General features: G+C 44.5%; 3 non-coding genes across 3 annotated transcripts; all 3 read left to right on the top strand.

The window, feature by feature from the left end:
* The first annotated feature begins 1,797 nt into the window (after positions 1 to 1,797).
* Positions 1,798 to 1,868, top strand: trnag-gcc (transfer RNA glycine (anticodon GCC)). The gene has a single exon. It is a non-coding gene; the product is annotated as a tRNA-Gly (tRNA).
* Positions 1,869 to 4,814: 2,946 nt separating this feature from the next.
* trnag-gcc (transfer RNA glycine (anticodon GCC)) lies at positions 4,815 to 4,885 on the top strand. The gene has a single exon. It is a non-coding gene; the product is annotated as a tRNA-Gly (tRNA).
* A 12,820-nt stretch (positions 4,886 to 17,705) lies between these two features.
* Positions 17,706 to 17,778, top strand: trnav-cac (transfer RNA valine (anticodon CAC)). The gene has a single exon. It is a non-coding gene; the product is annotated as a tRNA-Val (tRNA).
* The last annotated feature ends 4,568 nt before the right edge of the window (positions 17,779 to 22,346 follow it).

Genomic DNA, 22,346 nt, shown 5'->3' on the forward strand with positions numbered 1-22,346 from the left:
CAACACCGAAATGATGTCGGAAGCTAATTGCTGACTTTTCACGAAAAGCACTGAGATAGGAAAGATCGTGCGGAATTTGAAACTGAGATCTCACGTATACCATTTAACGCAAAAGCTCTAAGCGAGAATCATACTCCGAGACCCACGATCCGCTGACATTGAAATCGTACACCAGTTAAAATGTGCGCTGCCTCCCACTGCCGATCGGCCATCCTTTCAGACCTCTTCTGTCCATCCAATCTCGTTTTCTATTCTGGTGCACAGCAATATCAAGTTGTACATTAACGACTTCCAGTGACCAATATTAGTCTCCCTTTACCAAATTGGTTTCGACTGTACGATTACAATTATGAAGTAAGACGTTTCAGAACTAGTTGCTCTGAAACTACATTGCTTGGGAGGAGACTGAGAGGTGCAGATGAACGGCGGAACCTTGCAGTGCATGTCCACAGATCACAGAAGGTAGTAGAACAGGTAGATAAGGTGGTTGTGAAGTCACAAAGGATACTCTCCTTTATTTGCGAGGCATAGAATCGAAGAGCAGGGAGGTTATGGAAGAAATGTATGAAACAATAGTTAGGCCACAGCCAGAATACTGCGTACAGTTGTGGTCACACATTACAGGATAGGTGTGATTGCACTAGAGAGGGTACAGAGGACATTTACGACAACGTTGCCAGAACTGGAGAATTTTAACGATGAGGATAGATTGGATAGGCTGGGGTTGTTTGCTTTGGAACTGATGAGGCTTTTGGGAGATTTAATTACGGTGTATAAAATTATGACGGGCCTAGATAGAGTGGCTAGCAAGAACCTATTTCCCTTAGCAGGGAGGTCAATAATCAGGGTACACAGATCTAAGATAATTGGTCGAAGGATTAGAGGGGAGCGGAAGATTTAATTCCCAGCCAGTGAGCGGTGGGGGTCGGGAAATCACTGCCTGAAAGGGTGGGAGAGGAGGAAACCCTCATCGCATTGAAAAATAAAAACTTCAACATGCACGTGAAGATCCGTAACCTACAAGATTAGTGACCAAACGCTGGAAAGTGAGATGAGGCTCGGTACCGATTTTTCGGTAAGCACAGGCAAGATGTGCAGAATGGCTTCCTTCAGTGGCCTAACTTTCTATGATTCGATGATATGATTGCCGTCTGTCTCGGCATCGCGATAATATACACTCTACCATAAGTATACTTTAATCAAATTGGTGCTTTGTTTCACTGTGAGAGCGAAGAGACATAAGTGTGTAGACATTGGCTGCTGCAACTCAGTTGCACCTTTACTTTTCCTACCGTCTCAGTCCTCTTCTCCAGCCTTCTCTGCTGGTGTTGCAGGTGAGATCAGCCTTCGCCGTTCAAGGAAGCCTGAGAAGTCCAGCAAGGGACACACAGAGAGACATGAGACAGAGACAGGGAAAGATAGAGATATGCATGCAAATCAAATAAAGAGTATAAATGTCAGGTTTTGCAAACTAGAAGAATTTAAGTTACAAATTGGGAGAGATTCCTTCTCGGGTCTTGAAATCTTAGAAGAGAAGATTGGACGCCCGATTAAAAGCACCGGCCACGTTGAAGCATCTGGGAGAGAGGTAAATGTGGTCAATTAATTCCATTTAATATATTTGAGCATTGAAGAGATCTTTGAAGAGGAGCGCTTCGAGCAGAATTCAAACCTAGGCAGGAAAACCACATCGGAGTTTTGAGACCACCGCTTCAACCTCTCGGCCATCCCAGCTGTAAACGGCATGTTCGTTCAAACAGGATTCCATTCAGAAACATGCAATTTCTGTATAAGTTAGCATTGGTGGTTCAGGAGCAGAATTCTCGCCTGCCACGCGGGAGACCCGGGATCGATTCCCGGCCAATGCACGATTATTTTGCATTCTGCACCAAGGAGGAACTTCGGAACAGGATTGTGGTTTTTGGTCCTTCCAGCCTGTTCCGCAACTCAATGAGATCATGGCTGAGTTGTGACCGAAGTCCCTGGACCCGCCTTCGTCCCATAGTTCTAAATACGTTTGGTTAACAAAAATCTATAAATCACGGGTTTGAAATTAACAATTGAGCTTACATCAACTGCCGTTTGTGGAAGAGACTTCCACACTTCTACCTCCCTTTGCTTGTGGAAGTGTGTCCGAACTTCACTCCCGAAAGTCCTGACTCTAATGTTTAGGCTATGACCCAAGTCCAAGACACCTCAACGAGCGGAAATAGTTTCTTTGTAACTACCCCATCAGTTCCTCTTAATATCTTGATAATTTCGATCATATCAGCCTTTAATCTACTAAATTGCAAGGAATACAACCATAGTTTGTGTAATCTCTCCTCGTAATTTAAGGCTTAGAGTCCAGGTATCATTCTAGTAAATCTACACTGCACTCCCTCCAAGGACGGTATATCCATCCTAAGGTGCGGTGCCCAGAACTGAACACAGCACTCCAGGTGTGTTCCAACCAGAGCTTTGTGTAGATGTAGCATAATGTCTATTCCCTTGTATTCTCATCCTCTAAATATACAGGCCACCATTCCATTAGAATTTTTGATTATTTCCTGTACCTGCCCATGACATGTTATTGATCTATGTACATGGACACCTAAGTTCCTGTGGAACTTCAGAGTTTCGAATTATTCACCTTTTGTAAAGTATTCTGATCTATCATTGTGAAGTCCAAAGTGGATGACCTCACACTTGCCAAAATTGAAATCCATTTGCCACGGTTTTGGCCATTCATTTATTATATTAATGTCTCTCTGGAATGTTGTGCTTTCATCTGCACTGCTCACAACGCTGCTCATTTTGGAGCCATCCACAAACTTCGATATGTCGTTCTCGAACCCGTCATCTAATATTAATGAGAACGCCTGAACTGGGGGAATTCACATTCAGCATCAATCTCTTCATCATCCAGAGACATTTTATTTACTTTTCATGTGTTGCGCCTTGGGAAACTCATCACTCTTTCTTCTGGAGCTCAAACATGCTCTGCATGTAATTCAATCCTACCAACAGCAATACTGAGAAGATGTCAGAAGCCAATTGGTGTCTTTTCACTCAAAGTTGTGGAATAGCAAGGCTCATCTGGGATTTGAACGCGGAACTTCTCGGACTTTAATTAACTGAAGCCCCAAAGCGAGAATCATGCATTTGGATCAACCAGGCGCTGTTACTTGCTTTGTGCAGCCAGTGACAAGTTTCGTTGTCTTCCAAAGCCGATCGGCCATCCTTTCAGACCTCTTCTGTGCATCCAATCTCGTTTTCCATTCCGGTGTGCACTAATATCAAGCTGTACACTAACTATTTCCTGTCGCCAATATTAGTTTCCCTTTACTAAATTGGTTTCGTCTGAACGACTTTTATTATCAAGCAAGACGTTTCAGAATGAGTTGCTCTGAAACTACATTGCTTTGGAGGATACTGAGAGGTGTCGATGAAAAGAGGGACCTTGGAGTGCATGTCCACAGATTCCTGAAGGTAAGAGGACACGTAGTTAAAGTGGTTAAAAAGGCATACAGGATACTCTCCTTTATTAGCTGACGCATAGAATGTAAGAGCATGGAGGTTATGGTAGAAATTTATAAAACAATGGTTCAGCCTCAGCAAGAAAGCAACATATAGTTGTGGTCACCACATTACAGGAAAGATGTGATTGCACTAAAGATGGTACAGAGGAGATTTACGACACTGTTGCCAGAACATGATAATTTTAGCTATGAGATTAGATTGGATAGGATGAGGTTGTTTGCTTTGGAGATGAGGAGGCTGTTGGCAGATTTTATTGAGGTGTATAAAATTATGACGGGCCGAGATTGAGTGGATAGCAAGGACCTATTTCCCTTAGCAGGGAGGTCAATAATCAGGGTACAACGATCTAAGGTAATTGGTAGAAGGATTAGAGGGGAGAGGAATAATTTTTTCCCACTCAGTGGACGGTGGGGGTCAGGAAATTACTGCCCGAAAGGGTGGGAGATGCAGAAACCTTCATCGCATTGAAAAAATAAAAACTTCAATCTGCATGTTAAGATCCGTTACTAAAAGTATTTGGTATCAAACGCTGGATAGTGAGATAAGGCTCGGTATCGATTTTTTCGGCCGGCACAAGCACGACGTGCAGAATGGTTTCCTTCTGTGGCCTAACTTTCTAGGATTCGATGATATGATTGCCGTCTGTCTCGGCATCGTGATAACATACACTCTCCCAAAAGTATACTTTAATCAAGTTAGTGCTTTGTTTCACTGTGAGAGCAGAGACATAAGTGTGTAATTATTTGCTGCAGCAGCTGGGTTGCACCTTTATTTTCCTACCGTCTCAGTCCATTTTTTTACCCTCCTAAGCTGGTGTTGCAGGTTCGGTCAGCCTTCGCCGTTCAAGGAAGCCTGAGAAGTCCATCAGGGGTCACACAGAGAGACAAGAGACAGAGACAGGGAAAGATAGAGAGATGCATGCAAAGAAAATAAAGAGTATAAATGTCAGGTTTTGAAAACTAGCGGAATTTAAGTTACAGATTGGGAAATATTGCTTCTCGGTCTTGAAATCTTGGAAGAGAAGATTGGACGCCCAATTAAAAGTACCGGCCACGTTGAAGTATCTCTCATGCTGGGACAGAGGTAAATGCGGTCAATTAATTCCAATTTATGTATTTGAGCATTGAAGAGATCTTTAAACCGGAGCACTGCGAGCCGAATTCAAACCAAGGCAGGAAAACTCCATTGGGGTTTTGAGACAACAGCTTTAACCACTCGTCCATCGCAGCTGGAAACGGCATGTTCGTTCAGACAGGATTCCATTTAGAAACATGCAAATTCTTCACAACCCAGCATTGGTGGTTCAGGGGTAGAATTCTCGCCTGCCACGCGGGAGACCCGGGTTCGATTCCCGGCCAATGCATGATCGTTTTGCATTCTGCACCAAGGAGGAACTTCGGAACAGGAGTTTGGTCTTTGATCCTTCCAGCCTGTTCCGTAACTCAATGAGTTGTGACCGAACTCCCTGCACCCGCTTTCCTCCCATATCTCGAAATACCTTTGGTTAACAAAAATCTACAAATCACGGGTTTGAAATTAACAATTGAGCTCGCATCAACTGCCGTTTGTGGAAGAGATTTCCACACTTCTACCTCCCTTTGCTTGTAGAAGTGTATCCTAACTTCACTCCTGAAAGTCCTGACTCAAATGTTTAGGCTCTGCCCCCAAGTCCTCGACACCCCAACGAGCGGAAATAGTTTCTTTGTAACTACCCCATCAGTTCCTAATAATATCTTGATAATTTCGATCACATCAGCCTTTAATCTACTAAATTGCAGGGAATACAACCATAGTTTGTGTAATCTCTCCTCGTAATTTAACGCATCGGGCCCAGGCATCATTCTAGTAAATCTACACTGCACTCCCTCCAAGGACAGAATATCCTTCCTCAGGTGCGGTGCGCAGAACTGAACACAGTACTCCAGGTGTGGTCCAACCAGAGCTTTTTGTAGCTGTAGAATAATGTCTGTTCCCTTGTATTCTCGTCCTCTAAATATATAGGCCACCATTCCATTATCCTTTTTGATTATTTCCTGTACCTGTCCATGACATGTTATTGATCTATGTACAGGGAAAACCTAAGTTCCTATGGAACGCCACAGTTTCGAATTTTTCACCTTTTGTAAAGTATTCTGATCTATCTTTGTGAAGTCCAAAGTGGATGACCTCACACTTGCCAAAATTGAAACCCATTTCCCACGGTTTTGTCCATTCATTTATTATATTAATGTCTCTCTGGAATGTTATGCTTTCATCTACACTGCTTACAACGCTTCCCATTTTGGGTCCATCGGCAAACTTCGATATGTCGTTCTCTATCCCGTTATCCAATATCAATTAGACCGCCTGACCTTGGGGAAATTCACATTCAGCATCAATCTCTTCATCATCTTGAGACATTTTATTTACTTTACATGTGTTGCCCAGGCATAGAATGTAAGAGCAGTGAGGTTGTTCTTGAAATGAATATAACACTAGTTAGGCCACAGCTGGAGTATTGCATGCAGTTGTGGTCACCACATTACAGGAAAGATGCGACTGCACGAGAAATGGTACAGATGTGATTTACGACGATGTTTAGAGGACTGGAGAATTTTAGCTATGAGAATAGATTGGATAGGCTGAGGGTGTTTTCTCTGGAACCGAGGAGGCTGAGGGGAGATTTAATTGAGGTGTACAAAATTATGACGGGCCTGGATAGAGTGGAAAGGAAGGACCTGTTTCACTTAGCAGGGATGTCAATAAAAAGGGCGCATAGATTTAGGGTAATTGGTCGAGGATTAGAATGGAGCAGAGGGGATTTTTTTCCACCCAGCGGGTGGTGGGGGTCTGGAACTCACTGCCTGAGAGGGTGGGAGAAGCAGAAACCCTCATCGGATTTAAAAAGCACTTCAATATGCACTTGAAGAGCCATAACCGACAAGACTACCGACCAAACGCTGGTAAGTCGGGCGATGCTGGATACCTCTTTTCCGGCCGGTACAAACACGATCGGCGGAATGGCCTCCACTGGCGTAAATTTTTCAGATTGTCTGATTCTCTGATATGATTGCCGTCTGTCTCGGCATGGTGATAACATACACTCTACCATAAGAATACTTTAATCAAATTGGTGATTTGATTCACTGTGAGAGCGACGATACATAAATGTGTAGACATTGGCTGCAGCAGCTGGGTTGCACCTTTACTTTTCCTACCGTCTCAGTCTTTCTTTAATCTTCTCTGCTGGCGTTGCATGTTCGATCAGCCGTCGCCGTTCCATTTCACGCTCAGGCCTACCCGCACTCGGTACTGTCATGGCCTGAACACGTCTTTCGTGTTCTCACAGAAAATGCCACTTTTGCGAGCAGCTTGTCTGGACTGGACTGCACTGAGCTGGGACACTGGGAGTATTCAATTAATGAAATCAGTAATTCAAACAGAAAAAAATCTTCACTCACTCATCCTGATACATTAGGGTCTCATTAGAAGCCGAAAAAGCCCACCAGGCAACAACAAAAGAGACAGAGATGGGGAGAGAACGAGAAATGCATGCAAAGAAAATAAAGGTTTTCAATAGAATCATACAATCATAAAATGGTTACAGAACAGAAGGAGGCTATTCGGCCCATCGAGCCCGTGCCGGGTCATTTCAAGAGCAATCCAGTTAGTCCCATTCCCCCGCTCCTTCCGGTCGCTCTATATTTTTATGCCTTCAAGTATTTATCGAATTCGTTTTTAAAACCCACGATTCAATCTGCTTCCACCATCCTTTCAGGCAGCGCATTCCAGATTATAACGACTCGCTGGGTAAAAAAGTGTTTCCTCATGTCGCCTTTGGTTCTTTTGCCAATCACCGTAAATCTGTGTCCTCTGGTTCTCGATCCTTCCGCCAATGGGAACAGGTTCTCTTTATTTACTTTATCTGAGCCCTTCATGACTTTGAACACTTCTATCAAATCTCCTCTTAACGTTCTCTGCTCGAAGGAGAACAACCCCAGCACGGGGTAAATGCGATCAATCAGCTTCAATTCATTAATTTGAGCATTAAACAGCTCTTTAAACGTTACTGTGACATTATGGTAGCGTGGCCTCGCGGTCTAAAGTGTTCCATCAAATTTCTATGGAGGCGTGGGTTTGAATCCCACTGATGCTAGAATTTCTGGCAATGTTTATTTTGATCTGGTCACAGAAAACCCGATTGTCGTGCGATGGAGCAGAGGATGTGAAAGAAGCTAAAAGTGAAATGCAGATATTATTTTCATCAAGGGGACAGGACACGTTTCCACAGGTAAGCGTCTCTCACCTTAAGATTCTTTCCAGCAGAGTGGGACAGTTGATCAGAGTGACCGGGCTCCAGCGGCGCAATCAGTCAGTGCGTCGTCCTTATATGACTGCACAGGGTCGGGAAATGGCGAGGTTGTTAGTTGAGTCTCACCTAGATAAACGAATCTTTTTCCTTTCGAACATTTCGAACGGAGCAAAAGGAATAATTGAGGTGTTCCAAAATGCATCAATTATTTGTCTCGCCACGTGGTTCCTCTTGTTGCAATAGCAGATGTGATATTTAGTGTTATCAGTTTACAGGAGGTAGACTGCGGAATTGGAGCCACGCACTATGATTTTGATCCATCTGTAAATTGTGGGATTTAGCTTGAGCTTTGAACCAGCGCGTTCGACCGCTCAGCCACGATAATTTCCATCTTGCGATCTTCAGGAGCTACTTCTACAGCATAGAATTACTGCAAGCAAGAATTCTACCCCTGAAGCACCAATGCTTTCACGGCAGCCGGATGCATTTGTCCAGTTGGAAACCTGTCTGATGGAACATGCAGTCTGATAGAACCGGAAGTCCAGCAGATTGACTTTTGCGGTGAGCAGATGATGAGCCTCCTTCTTGAGAGTGTTTCGCCAATCCAGCTCAGAGTGGATTAAGCATTATAAATTCGGGTGGGACTGGAGCCACTTGTATAAGATGAAGTGGAGGGGGTTGTTTCCCTTCCTTGAAGGGCATTAATGATCCTGTTGAGGTTTTGATGCAAAATTTCACTTCCCAGCGCCGAAATCACCGAACCCTGAGCTAAAATTCAACGATGGTGAGATTTGGACACACAACTTTTGCAGTGATTAGAAGAAGTCCCACGTGCTACCCATGGCGCCACAAATCGGCTGTCGATTAGGTTATTTCACGTTACCCATATGCTGCTTTGGAACTTTTGCTGCGGTGCAGTAAGTGGTTCAAAAGCTCAGTGGAGATTCAAAGCAGCTCCTGAGAAAGAGACACAGCGACGGTTTGTGCAATGCATAGTCCTCTCTCTCTCTCCCATTTGCTCACTCTCGCTTTCCATCTTGAGCTCTCACTCTCCCCGTTTATCTCATGAGCGCTGGAATACCAAGGGGTGGAAGTTATGTTAAAGCTGCACAGAGCTCTGGCAAGACCCCATCTGGAGGACAGCATTCAATTCTGGGCACCCCACCTCAGGAAGGATGTATGAACCTGGATATTCGAGGGGCTGAATGGCCTACTCATGTTCCTATGTTCCAATAAATGAAAGAATAATTCAAGGATGGAGACCCGAATGTATGAGGATGAGTGAGTGAAGAATGTTTTCTGTTTGAAGTGCTGATTTCATTCATTGAATGCTCCCAGTGTCCCAGCTCAGTGCAGTCCAGTCCAGACAAGCTGCTCGCAAAAGTGGCATTTTCTGTGAGAACACGAAAGACGTGTTCAGGCCATGACAGTACCGAGTGCGGATAGGCCTGCGCGTGAAATGGAAAATTGAGGTGAAATACTCCCACAAGCAGCGGATGTCTCTGTTTCCATTTCCAAAATACACGCACGCACGGGCCGAATCGATGCAGCTCCTGGGAAATCTGTGAGGCGACGCAGGGCTGCCGTGGATCATTTGAAGCAACTGGCACACACCAGATTCGGCCCGTTTCACGTGGAATCTCCTGTTTCTGAATCTTCTTTCCTTCCTGCTTCCTCTGCACCTCCAGCTGCCAGTTGAATTAGATGCTTGATGCAAACACAGCGAATACATTAAACCCATCTTGACCTGGTCAGCAGGGAGAGGGAAAGGATGGTGCTGGCCATTGAGAAGGGATGGATTTTGCACATACCGGGAAAAATAGACGCAAAGGTCTCATCTCCCTGCTTCTTTGCTTTGCGGAATATCTTAGCATTCAGAGATGATCTCACTGCCCCCCAGGCCCATGATCCCCACTCGCACTCTCCTTCCAATCTCAAACACTTTGCTTCGGTTTGAAATCGTATATGTTTTCACACTGGGATTTAATTTGCAGCAAGCGATGCTGTGATAACCCGGGGCTATTGAAGAGATGCAGTGCAAGAAGATACATAAAAGGCTAATGAGAATAATGACTGTTCTCACACTGTGAGCTACAGTTAAAGGCTGACAACATTTAAAGTCTCATGCAGCAGGTCTGGGCCCAAATCTTTCACGTGGCATCTCCTTCGGCTTCTGTCACTCCGTTTCCTCCACGGAGAGTTCATTTGGAATTCCTGTGCGGCTGCATTGCGCATTTTCCAGAACTGCTTCGAGCGCAATTCGCTCCAGTCCATCAATTGCAGATATTACTTTGATTAAGGGGAGAGGACACATTTTCACAGGCAAGGGCTGTTCATCCTATTGTTTTGTTCTGCCAGATTAGGGCAGATGTTCAAAGTAACCGGATTGGGTGAACTGTCCGTACAGGTGCCTGGTGGGCTCGTGGTTATGATTCGGCGCTTACACTGATATAATTAATTACATGAAACCAAATAAACTCTACGAACAGAGGAATATTTCTGTAAACACCATTAACCAACCTATAACATTTTGTTGCAGACTGAAAGAAACCCTAACATGGTTACCGAATGACAGTCACTAGTTTAATAATGATTTGTTTTGTATTTGAAACGCTTTTCCGACTGCATTTTAGGAGACTGTTTGGAAATGTTCAGTGTGTATGAGACCAGGAGTTTGGTGCAGCCGTTGTTAAATTGAATAGGAACAGACGATTGTCGACCTATCAACACAGGAGAAGAAACTCGCCCCTGGAGGTACATCTGGAGCAAGTTCCAATATAATGAAAAAATTCTGCCCGGGATCGAATCGGGGGCTTTTTGCATGTGAGGCAAACGTAATAATCGCGATAATACAGAAACCGCAACACGGTAAGTATTTTTAAAAATGCTCAGTGTTTATCACACCAGTAACCTGGTGCAACCGCTGATCAATTTCACAGGACCGGTGCTTTGTATCAAACAGAAGTTAGCAGCAAAAAGTGTTATTAATGGTAATAGTGGGACTGAGAAATGCTTCAACAACCGGCACTCTGTAAAACAGAACTCCAATTATCGGTTGAAATAAAATCCTGAACTGACAGAGCGGAGGGCAATTAAAGATTGAATTATATCGCAATTCACTGAATCCAAACAACGTTTAAAGAAGTGAATCTCTCAGGAGTAGGATTCCTGCGCTTTTGGTGAGGAAGTGTGGTTGGCTGCTGCTTTCGTCCCCTGCACTCCCAGAAGCGCGGTGGTGGTCAGTACCGATCGCCATCCATATGGATTTCGGATCCACAAGTTTCCTGTGGAGCTGGTGGCAGAACTGCAGCATCTGACTTCAGATCCGAAGACTAAGTGTTTGAATGACGTTGGGTCGCAGCATTTTCACTGCGGCTCAGGGCTCTGCGACTGATTTTATGTCGGGACAGTGTTTGAGGGATTGGCTGTTCAGCATTTGCGCAGTAAAGCAAAATTACATTTCAGACATCAATGTTTTGTTTCTGTTACTTTCTGTTTAGACCCTTTCCAGTTTTATATAGAAACAGATATCAGTATTTAAGGGATGTGCTGAGCAATGTTTGTGGAATCAGTGTAATTAAATTTGATACCTCAATGTTGTTTTTCTGTAACTTTCTATTTACACCTTCTCCAGTTTTACATAGAAACAGGTATCAATGTTTGGAGGGTGTGGTGTGCAAAGTTTGTGTGATCAGCATAATTCAGTGTAATACAATGAATGGCTTTTTCTGTTACTTTCTATTTAGACCCTCTCCAGTTTTATATAGAAACAGGTCTCAATTTTTAAGGGCTGTGGTGTGCAATGTTTATGGAATCAGCGTAATTAAATTTGCTTATTTAGTCTATTCCGTCTCCAGCCCAAACTCTTGTCGTTAGATTTGTAACTTCACCGAGTTCAAAATGGGATAAATCCACCGTCCAGCCACTCGGCAATCATAAATTTTAATTGAACTTTACTCTGGCCCAGAGTCACCCGCTGTAATCCAGTCTTTCTCGGGCACATTAACATCATAACCACTGGTTTAAAAGAGAAAACTGCCGTTCGTTTCAGTGGAAGTGCAAGAGACAACTTTGTAGACACCGGCTCGTTGGACCTTCTCATTTCAACTCATCTCATATTCAGCAAACCAGAACGTTACTGAAATAGAGGATGGTGAATAACAGCTCGAAAAATCAATGTTGTCTATCATTGGGTGACTGAGTCTTCCAACATACAGACATCCAGACATTTCGGGGCAAGGGGAGTTTGAAGTTCAGAAATAACACAGCACAGATTTTCACTCGTGAAAGCTGCACACCCTTTATTTTGGAAAAGTAAACTGATGGTAAGACCGCTGTTACATTGATCACGACAAGCTGAAGCTTTCGCTCGGTGAATTAATGGTTCAGTGCGCAAGACGTCGTGTTTCTATAGCGCAATTGGTTCCTGTTAATTAATAATGGTTGGTGGTTCAATTCCACTCACAGAGGGTGACTGTTACCTTAACATTCATTGTCTCGCATTGCTGGGTTTCTAAAGTGCTGCTATCAGCTGAGCACCGCTGATATTCCAACATTTCGTCTGCGGTCGGAGAGCAGGCACACGAACAATAAATAAAAAACCGAGATTGGCTTCAAGGTAATCAGAATTCTTCGTGACAGACCAGATCCGAAGAGAATGCTCACGGTTTGCCGGAGAGCTGTCTCGCTGTGACGTGGATATTTCTGCAGTGAGCGAAAGGCAAACTGTTTCCCATTTTTCCGTGATGAATGTCACTCCCCTTACTTTGGAAAAGTAAAATGGTATTCACATTCCGACAGGTTTCAGTTGATTTGTGAGGGATCATTAAAGGATCCTGCAGCGCTGCCTCCGTTAACAACAGCAGTTCTGAGCCGCATCTCAGAAGCAGCAACAATCCCATCAGTTTTTTGCTGTTCCCCAGCTCCCGGAGTGAGCGAGACCGTGACAGCAGCACCATTCAGGCCGCCTGTCCGGCCCTGCCCTCTCCAATCACCGGCTGCCGATGGAAAGCAGCGAATGCAGTCTCAGACCGAGCATTATTGACCTTCCCTGGGAAACTGGATACCACGGCCCGACCAAACGTACCCATACACCAAGCACAGGCAGAGGAAACTCCGGGGAGTTTATATACTGATCACTCGGCCTTCCAGCAGGATTTAGCGAGAATCAGAGAGAGTGAAACTGCCATTGGGCCTCACTGAGAAAATCGGGGTCAGTCAATTAGAGATTCTGGAGTCAGGATGAGCCAGCGGTTGAGGTCGCTGTATTCAGATCGCAGTTTCCCTGGTGTTGTGGTTTTGAATCCTCAATCTTCACAATCAGTCCTTTGCTTGTCCGAAATTCTTTCTTGTGCCTTAGGCTGGAGGTGTTTTTTTTCTCTGCACAGTTGATTTGCTACTTCCAGAAAACCAACCCGACATCCGTCCCCGGCAGGTTTGTTTTTATTTGTTGTAAGAATGTGTAGTGTTTGGGGTCAGCAGAACACGGCCCGTGGAATCAATCCATTGTGGCATTGACCAGTTGTTCCAATTCCTTTGCCACGAGACTCATCTGGCGAAATGGAAATCCAGATGTGGCTCATTGCAATTGCGATTATTAAATAAAAATGAGTCATGGACACGGCCTTTAGGCCTATGGTCTCAATACTCATATTCGCATGTGGACTTTAAACTTTTTGTGTGTTGTTGATAAAATGGTGAAAAGCAGAGTGCGAATGTTTTTGATCGTTGTGAGTCCTTTACTTCCTCGGTTACTGAATGGTGGGAGATGTTTGTTATGAAACAGACACATATGAAGTACATCTCACTGTATATTGTGCGCGTGCAAGATGTTTTCTGCTAAAGTTCGTTCATGTGACTTAAACAATGCCACCATAGCCAGACCTGCGGCTCGTCAGCAATTTCTCTTGGACAACACTGACAGAGAGCATGGCCGAGTGCACTGAGTCCGGACATTGATGCTTCAGGACTGTCAGGGTGGGATTCGATTTTCGTCTCTAACAAAATTTCCATAGCAACGGAAAGAATGGCGGATGCTGTTGCATAAACATCACAGTCAAACAAACACACACTCTTTGTATCAACTCACTTGAGGTTGTACAAGAGTGGGGGGCACTAGTTCATGTACTTTAGCTGAGGCGGCAATAGTTGGGGTTGTATGATAGAGTGGAGCAGCCGTTGCCCTTCTGTATTACTAAGGTGGGAATCCAGACTACTTGTATCACAAGCACGGAACATTTTTAACCAAGTCCTAAAATACCGCCTGTAAAATGAGAACGGGTGACAATTCAACACAGGGAAAACACAGCAAACTCATTTAAGTTTAGACTGTCACTTGTTAACCAAGGTGGAAAGCCAACAAAGTGGAGCATTGTTCAGGGATGTCCTGTTCATAATAGGCTGGAAAAAGCCAATCCGGCAAATTATTACCCCATCAGTCTGCACTCAATCATCAGCAAAGTGATGGAAGGTGTCGTCGACAGTGCGATCAAGCGGCACTGACTCACCAATAACCTGCTCACCGATGCTCAGTTTGGGTTTCGCCAGGACCACTCGGCGACAGACCTCATTGCAGCCTTGGTCCAAACCTGGACAAAAGAGCTAAATTCCGGAGGTGAGGTGAGAGTAACTGCCCTTGACATCAAGGCACCCTTTGACCGATGTGTCTTCAAGGAGCCCTAGGAAATTTGAAGTCAACGGGAATCAGGGGGAAAACTGTCCAGTGGCTGGAATCTTACCTGGCGCCAAGTAAGATGGTAGTGGTTGTTGGAGGCAAATCATCTCCGCCCCATGACATCACTGCAGGAGTTCCTCAGGGCGGTGTCTGACGCCCAACCTTCGTCAGCTGCTTTATCAATAGCCTTTCCTCCATCATAAGGTCAGAAATGGGGATGTTCGCTGATGATTGCACAGTGTACATTTCCATTCGCAATCCCTCTACTAATGAAGCAGTACGTGCCCGCGTGCAGCAAAACCTGGACAACATTCAGCCTTGGGCTGATGAGTGGCAAGTAACATTCAAGTGCCAGGCAATGACCAACTCTAACAAGAGAAAACCTAACCAACTCCCCTTGACATTCAACGGCATTACCATCGCCGAATTCCCCGCCATCAACAGCCTGGGGGTCACCATTGACCAGAAACTTAACTGGACCAGCTACATAAATACTGTGGCGACAAGAGCAGGTCAGAGGATGGGTATTGTGCGGCGAGTGACTCATCTCTTGACTCCCCAAAGTCTTTCTACTATCTACAATGTACAAGTAAGGAGTCTGACGGAATACCCTTCACTTGCCTGGATGTGTGCAGCTCCAGCTTCAATCAAGAAGCTCGACATCATCCAGGACAAAGCAGCCCGCTTGATTGGCACCCCATCCACCACCCTAAACATTCACCCCCCTTCACCACCAGCGCACCGTTGCTGCAGTGTGTACCATCTACAGGATGCACTGCAGCAATTCGCCAAGGCTTCATCGACAGCACCACCCAAATCCGCGACCTCTATCACCTAGAAAGTCAAGGGCATATGGCACATAGGAACAACACCACCTGCATGTTCCCCTCCAAGTCACACACCATCCTGCCTAGGAAATATATCGCCGTACCTTCATTGTCGCTGGGTCAAAATCCTGGAACTCCCTTCCGAACAGCACTGTGGGAGAACCTTCACCGCACGGACTTTAGCGGTTCAAGGAGCTGGATCACCACCACCTTCTCAAGCACAATTAGGGATGGCCAATAAATGCTGGCCTTGCCAGCGACGCTCAAATCTCATAGAATCGTAGAATGTTTACAGCACGGAAGGAGGCCATTCGGCTCCACGCAATCGTAATCCAGCTAGTCTCACTCTCCCGCCCTTTCCCTGTAGCCCTGCATTTTTTTCCTTTCAAGCAATTATCCAGTTGCCTTTGAATCTGCCTTCACCACCCCCTCGGGCAGTGCATTCCAGATCCTAACCATTCGCTATTTAAAAACGTTTTTCCTCATGTCACCTTTGGTTCTTTTGCCAATCACCTGAAATCTATGTCCTCTGGTTCTCGACCCTTCTACCATTGGGAACAGTTTCTCTCTATCTATTCTGTCTGGACCCATCATGATTTTGAATTCCTCTTTCAAATCTCCCCGCCACCTTCTCTGTTCCAACGAGAACAACCCCAGCTTCTCCAGTCTGTCCAAGTAACTAAATTCCCTCATCCCTGCAATCATTCTAGTAAATCTCTCCTGCACCCTCTGTAAGGCCTTCACATCTTTCCTGAACTGTGGTGCACAGAACCGGACACAATACCATAGTTGTGGCCGAAACAGTGTTTTATAAAGGTTCATCATGACTTCCATACTTTTTTACTCGATGCCTCTATTTATGAAGTCCAGGATCCCGTATACCTTTTCAACCGCATTCTCAACCTGCTCTGAAGCCTTCAACGATTTGTGCACATAAACCACCAGATCTCTCTGGGCCTATACCCATTTTGGAGTTGCGCCCTTTAGTTTATATTGCCTCTCCTGGTTCTTCCTACCGAAATGTATTATGTCGCATATTTTGTGTTAAATTTCATCTGCCACTTGTCCGCCCATGCCACAGGCCAATATATAACCTCTTGAAGTCTGTCACCATCCTTCACACTGTTCAGTACCCTTCCAAGTTTTGTGTCATCTGCAAATTTTGAAATTGTGCCCTGTACAAGCAAGTCCAAGTCATTAATATAAATCAAGAAAAGCAGTGGTCCCAGCATTGACCCATGGGGAACACCATTGTACACCTCCCTCCAGTCCAAAAAACAACCAATCACCACAACTCTCTGCTTCCTGTCCCTCAGCCAATTCTGCCTCCATGTTTCTACTGCCCCCTTTGACCCATGGACCTCAATCTTACTGATAAGCCTACCGTGCGGCACTTTATCAAACACCTTTTGAAAGTCCATATGCACCACATCAACTGCGTTGCCTTCATCTACCCTCTCTGTTAACTCAACAAAAAACTCTATCATGTTAGTTAAACACGATTTGCCTTCAACAAACCCATGCCGGCTTTCCCAAATCAATCCACAGTCGTCCAAGTGTCTGTTAATTCTGTCCCGGATTATCGTTTCTAAAAGTTCCCCCACCATTGAGGTTAAACTGACTGGCATATCGATGCTGGCTTTATCATTACAACCTTTTTTGAACAAGGATGTAACGTTTGCAATTCTCCAGTCCTCTAGCACCACCCCCGTATCTGTGGCTGTTTGTAAGATTGTGGTCAGTACCTCCTGCTATTTCCACCCTTCCTTCCCTCAGCAGCCGACGATGCATCCCATCCGGACCGGGTGACTTATCTACTTTAAGTACAGCTAGCCTTCCGAGTACCTCTTCTTTATCAATGTTTAGCCCATTCAGGATCTCAACTGTATTTACCTTTACCGAGACTCTGGCAGCATCTTCTTCCTTGGTAAAGACGTATACAATGTATTCATATAATATCTCTGCCATCCTCTCTGACTCCATGAATAGCTCTCCTTTATGGTCCCTTATCAGAGTACGGCTCCTACTGCCCGTTTAATGTTTACATGCCAGTTTATGTTGGCCGCCAGTTTATTCTCACACTCTCTCTTTGCCCGTCATTTCCTTTTTCACTTCCCCTCTGAACTTTCTATATTCAGCCTGGTGAATGAATGAATGAAAAACATGCTGGATTTCCGTCAGTCTGAAACAGAAAGTTATTGGTTGATTAATGGCGATTTGAACAACTATTCGTCTTTTTACTGAGTTTAATGAGCTTTGCGAAATTAATACAACAAACTATTTTGTAAAACTTAATCCCCTGAATGGGACCCGGCCCCGTCTCCCAGCACTGAGAACATTTGAAGACGGCAACTATCTTCCAAGCATTTCGTATAACCGTTTGCACAGCAGAGTTTCCGTAGTGTAGTGGCTATCACGTTCGCCTCACACGCGAAAAGTCCCCGGTTCGAAACCGGGCGGAAACATTTTCAAAACGTCATCCACTAAAAATCAATAAATATGAAAACACGCAAGATTTCACTCTGCAGTGAAATATGAATAAAATACAGAACCGGTATATTTTCCTTTCTCTGTCCAGTTCTGCACACACTCAAACATTACACAGATACCGAAAATATATCTCCCTCACTTCAGTTTCCTACCCTGCCTGTGCAGAAATCTCCTCTCAAAGCTCCTCATTGCGACTGGTTTTTGTTGATTTGTGAGAGATTTTTAAAGGACCCTGAAGAGCTGCCTCGGTTAATAACTATCGTTCTAAACAGCATGGCAACCGCGGCAACAAACACATCCGTTTTTCGAAGTTCGATGTTCCCCAGCTCCCGGATTGAGTGAGGCCACGACAGCAACGACATTCAGGCCGCCTGTCCGGCCCCGCTCCCTCCAATCACATGTTGCTGGCGGAAGGCCGCAAATACCGCTTCAGACAGCGCAATACTGCCGATCCCTGGGAAACAATATACCACCGAAGCTTTGACAACACATCGCAGGCATCATTTGTCCCGCAAACATAGATACTTGCCAGCTGTTTCAAAGTTTATTGCCTGAACAAGGATTTGATTTCTGCACACTCAAATCACGAGCCGCTTATAGAAATCTCAGAGTCTACCGACTGAGCGACCCAGGCTCAATATACGAAAAAGATCCATTGTACAAATTTATGGTAGGACTCTGAATTATCCTTCGTGAACGTCGAACTGAGTTGAAGATCCCTTTTATAAAATTCTCAGTAACGTGTTGAGGAGAATCCTTGTTTCTGTTGAACATGATGTAAGAAACATGGACAGTGAACTCTTGAGTTTACAATTCTTCTTGTTTGTGCCAAATGTCTTCTCATTCGTTAGCACCAATTAAAATAACCCTTTATCCAGTGGCTCAAAAGCTAAACTTGCCCCACACGGGAGTTGGAAAAGGCCTCTCGACCTTTCATGTATTAACATCTGTAAACTGAATAATTTCATCCGTTACACAGTGACACCAGGCAGCAGATTTCCCTTCCAAATTTTCCCAATACGAAACTTCCACCCGATGAATATCCGCTGAACGAAAAGAAGAATTGTGTGTTTGGTTCTTCAGATTTAAAGATTTCGTACCGGCGCCTTTGCCATATCAGCTGACGCTAATCGCCCCCTCTCCCCCTGTAAACAAGTAAACTCGCACCGACTGTTGTAAGACGGTAGGCCAGAGGAACCCAAGTGCCCACATGGGAACACTAAGAAGCAGATGCGTGACGGAACATACCAGTTGTACCTTGAACTCCGGTCAAAATGTTCGGAGTAAAAGGTTCGACTGTTCTCGGTGAGGCTGAAACTCACAACCTGGGCATTTCTGAAGCTGATAAAAGTGCCGCACGCTGACCGCTTGCGCTACAAGAGCTTCGAGATCTTTGTCCGATTTCTCCAAGAAGCCTCCAATCAAGATGCACTTCGATAAATATCCGCAGTGGCCTTTAAAAGCCATGGAATCTGAAACAAAACCCCAGAACATAAGAACTTTTAATTATATTATTATTAACTTAGGGACAATTTTTGATGGTACTTTAAGGAGGATTTGGGGAAAGTGTGAGACGAAACTGGGAAACTCTCCCTGGGATGTCGTTGATTGAAGAGATGGGCGTTATTTCATTTGAAAACCGAGGCTCGGAACTTTCTGATGGAGAAGTGTGACAGAAGATTGTGGTTAGTGACAGTTGCCGGTGAGATCGAGAGGAGACGGAGAAAAGTCAAAGTCACAGCTGTGACAGCTCAAGTGCCCTGCTTCTCTGTAATATTTAAAAAGTAATGCACACTACGGGGCTAACCGAATTGGTATCGCTAATAAAAATATTAAAAGACACGTGGTCAAACGCGGATTTGTTAAGAGCGAATGGTTTTAACCCCCAAAGCGAAATCATTCCACATGAATCTGAAGTGTCTTGGGGAAAACGGCAGTGCGAACCGTTACGTTCGTGTCATGACTTGAAAGACCCACCAATTACCGACAGTATCTTTGAACGAGTTGTGTCAGCAAAACCGTGATTGAAGCCGCTTTGCGTTTGTCAAACGTGTAGGGGACGATATTGGGATTGATAAAGGTCGATTTCAATTATTTGAAATATCACTATACGTCATGACCCGAAAATCGACTGTAAAATCGAGTTTTTCCTATCAGTCCTGAATTGAAGGGAAAGGCGCTCCAATCAGATCAGGGAAACGAAGAGCAGAATAGGTGAATGAAACTTGCACGATTGAAAATCCCTGTTTGTCGGAAGATTCAGTCCCCAGTGGTGGAGAGGATTGGTATTTCGAGCAGTTATTCACCAGTCTCAATTTCAATGATTTCCCGTTGCTGACAATGAGATGAGTCGAAATGAGCAGGTCCAACGAGCCAGTCTGTAACACAGGCCAATGTCTCAGTGCAGCTCATTACCCAGTCACTGGGCTCCATTATAGCCGCTCCTGTCAGCAACACACAAAGAGAAATTGTAAATCTGAAACAGAAAGAGATAATGTATAAAACTTTATATCTACCACCAGGTTTTCCCTTTTTTCGGCTTTTAAAACAATCTGTTTCACAGTTTGTCAAACCCGAAACAGCCTCTGGGATTTTCCGATTGTAATTTCAATGGAAATTGGGACCGTCACTAATTATCGGAACAAATATACCCGCTGAGGTTTCGGGGTTGTTATTGGTTTATTTATATCAGTGAGTGACCGATTTTAAACTAGGTGAGGGTCCAAACATAAGGTAAAAGCCTGGGATAGACAAGAGATTCTTCAATGTATCAAGTTAAATTACACTGATTCCACCAACACTGCATATCACATCCCTTAAACATTGTTATCTGTTACTATATAAAGCTGGTGAGGGTGGAAATGGGAAATAACCGAAAAAAACCTGAATTGTATCAAACTTATTATTATTATTATACAAACAATGTACAGCCTATCCCTTAAAAAAGACTCAATGTAAAACCAGTCGCCAGTCCCAGAGCCGCTGAGCCGGTTATGTGATTTGCATCCGATTCTGACTGACTTAGTATCAGACGCGCTCCCGTCAACAGTAAACGGACGGGGCCGGATCCATAAGAGCAAAATGATGACCGACCTCCGCATAACCTGTCCTCATAATTTAACCATTTTAGCCCCGGTATCATTCTGGTCATTCTGCGCTGCACCCACTGCAAGGCCAATATTTCCTTCCTGAGAGGTGGTGCCCAGAACTGAATGCAATACTTTAAATGGGGTCTCAGCAGGGATTTCTATCTGTAACATACTTCCCCCCTTTGAATACCGGTTTCCATGAAATAAAGGCCATCATGCCATGAGACATTTAAATTCATTTTTCTAACATTCCACTGGCTTTTAGCGATTTCTGTCCTTGGACCCCTAAATCTCTCTGCTCCTCCACAGTTCCTAGATTCTCACCATTTAGAAAATACTCTGATCTATCTTACTTCAGTCCAAAGTAGATGAGCTCACACTTGCCCATTTTGAAAGTTTGAACAGACTGGGGCTCTTCTGTATAGAAAAGAGAAGGCTGAGGGGTGACCTGATATCGAACTTTAAGATTATGCAAGGGTTTGATAGGTTAAACGTAGATAAGGTGTTTGCACTTGTGAATGCGGGGACTCCAAATCATTGGGGCCATGATTATAAGGTAGTCACTATTTAATTCAATATGGCATTCAAGAGGAACACATTCACCCAGAGAGTGGTTAGAATGTGCAATTCGCTCCCACAAGGAGTAGTTTAGGCGAATAGCATGGATTCGTTGACGGCGAAGCTAGATAAACACATGGAGGAGAAAGGAATATAAGGGTCTGCACATACGGTTAGATGAGGAGGGGTTGGCGGAGGCTTGTCTGCAGCATAAACACCGGCATAATCTAGTTGGGCCGAATTGCCTGTTTCCGTGATGTACATTCTTTGTAATTCTATGTAACTCCATCTGCCGCAATTTTGCCAACTCACTTAATCTTTCAGTTTCCCTATGCTTCCATTTACAATATTCACTGTGACACCTAAATTGGTGTCAGCGACAAACGTGGATATAAGAACATAAGAGCATAAGAAATAGGAGCAGGAGTCGGCCAATCGGCCCCTCCAGCCTGCTCCGCCATTCAATAAGATCATGGCTGATCTGATCCTAACCTCACATCTAAATTCATGTCCAATTTCCTGCCCGCTCACCGTAACCCCGAATTCCCTTTACTTATAGGAAACTGTCTATTTCTGTTTTAAATTTATTTAATGAAGTAGCTTCCACAGCTTCCTGGGGCAGCAAATTCCACAGACCTACTACCCTCTGAGTGAAGAAGTTTCTCCTCCTCTCAGTTTTGAAAGAGCAGCCCCTTATTCTAAGATTATGCCACCTAGTTTTGTTTCACCCATCCTTGGGAACATCCTTACCGCATCCACCCGATCAAGCCCCTTCACAATCTTATATGTTTCAATAAGATCGCCTCTCATTCTTCTGAACTCCAATGAGTAGAGTCACAATCTACTCAACCTCTCCTCATATGTCCACCCCCTCATCCCCGGGATTAACCGAGTGA

The sequence above is a fragment of the Heptranchias perlo genome, chromosome 20 (assembly GCF_035084215.1).
Source record: "Heptranchias perlo isolate sHepPer1 chromosome 20, sHepPer1.hap1, whole genome shotgun sequence".
NCBI classification, from domain to species: Eukaryota; Metazoa; Chordata; class Chondrichthyes; order Hexanchiformes; family Hexanchidae; genus Heptranchias; species Heptranchias perlo.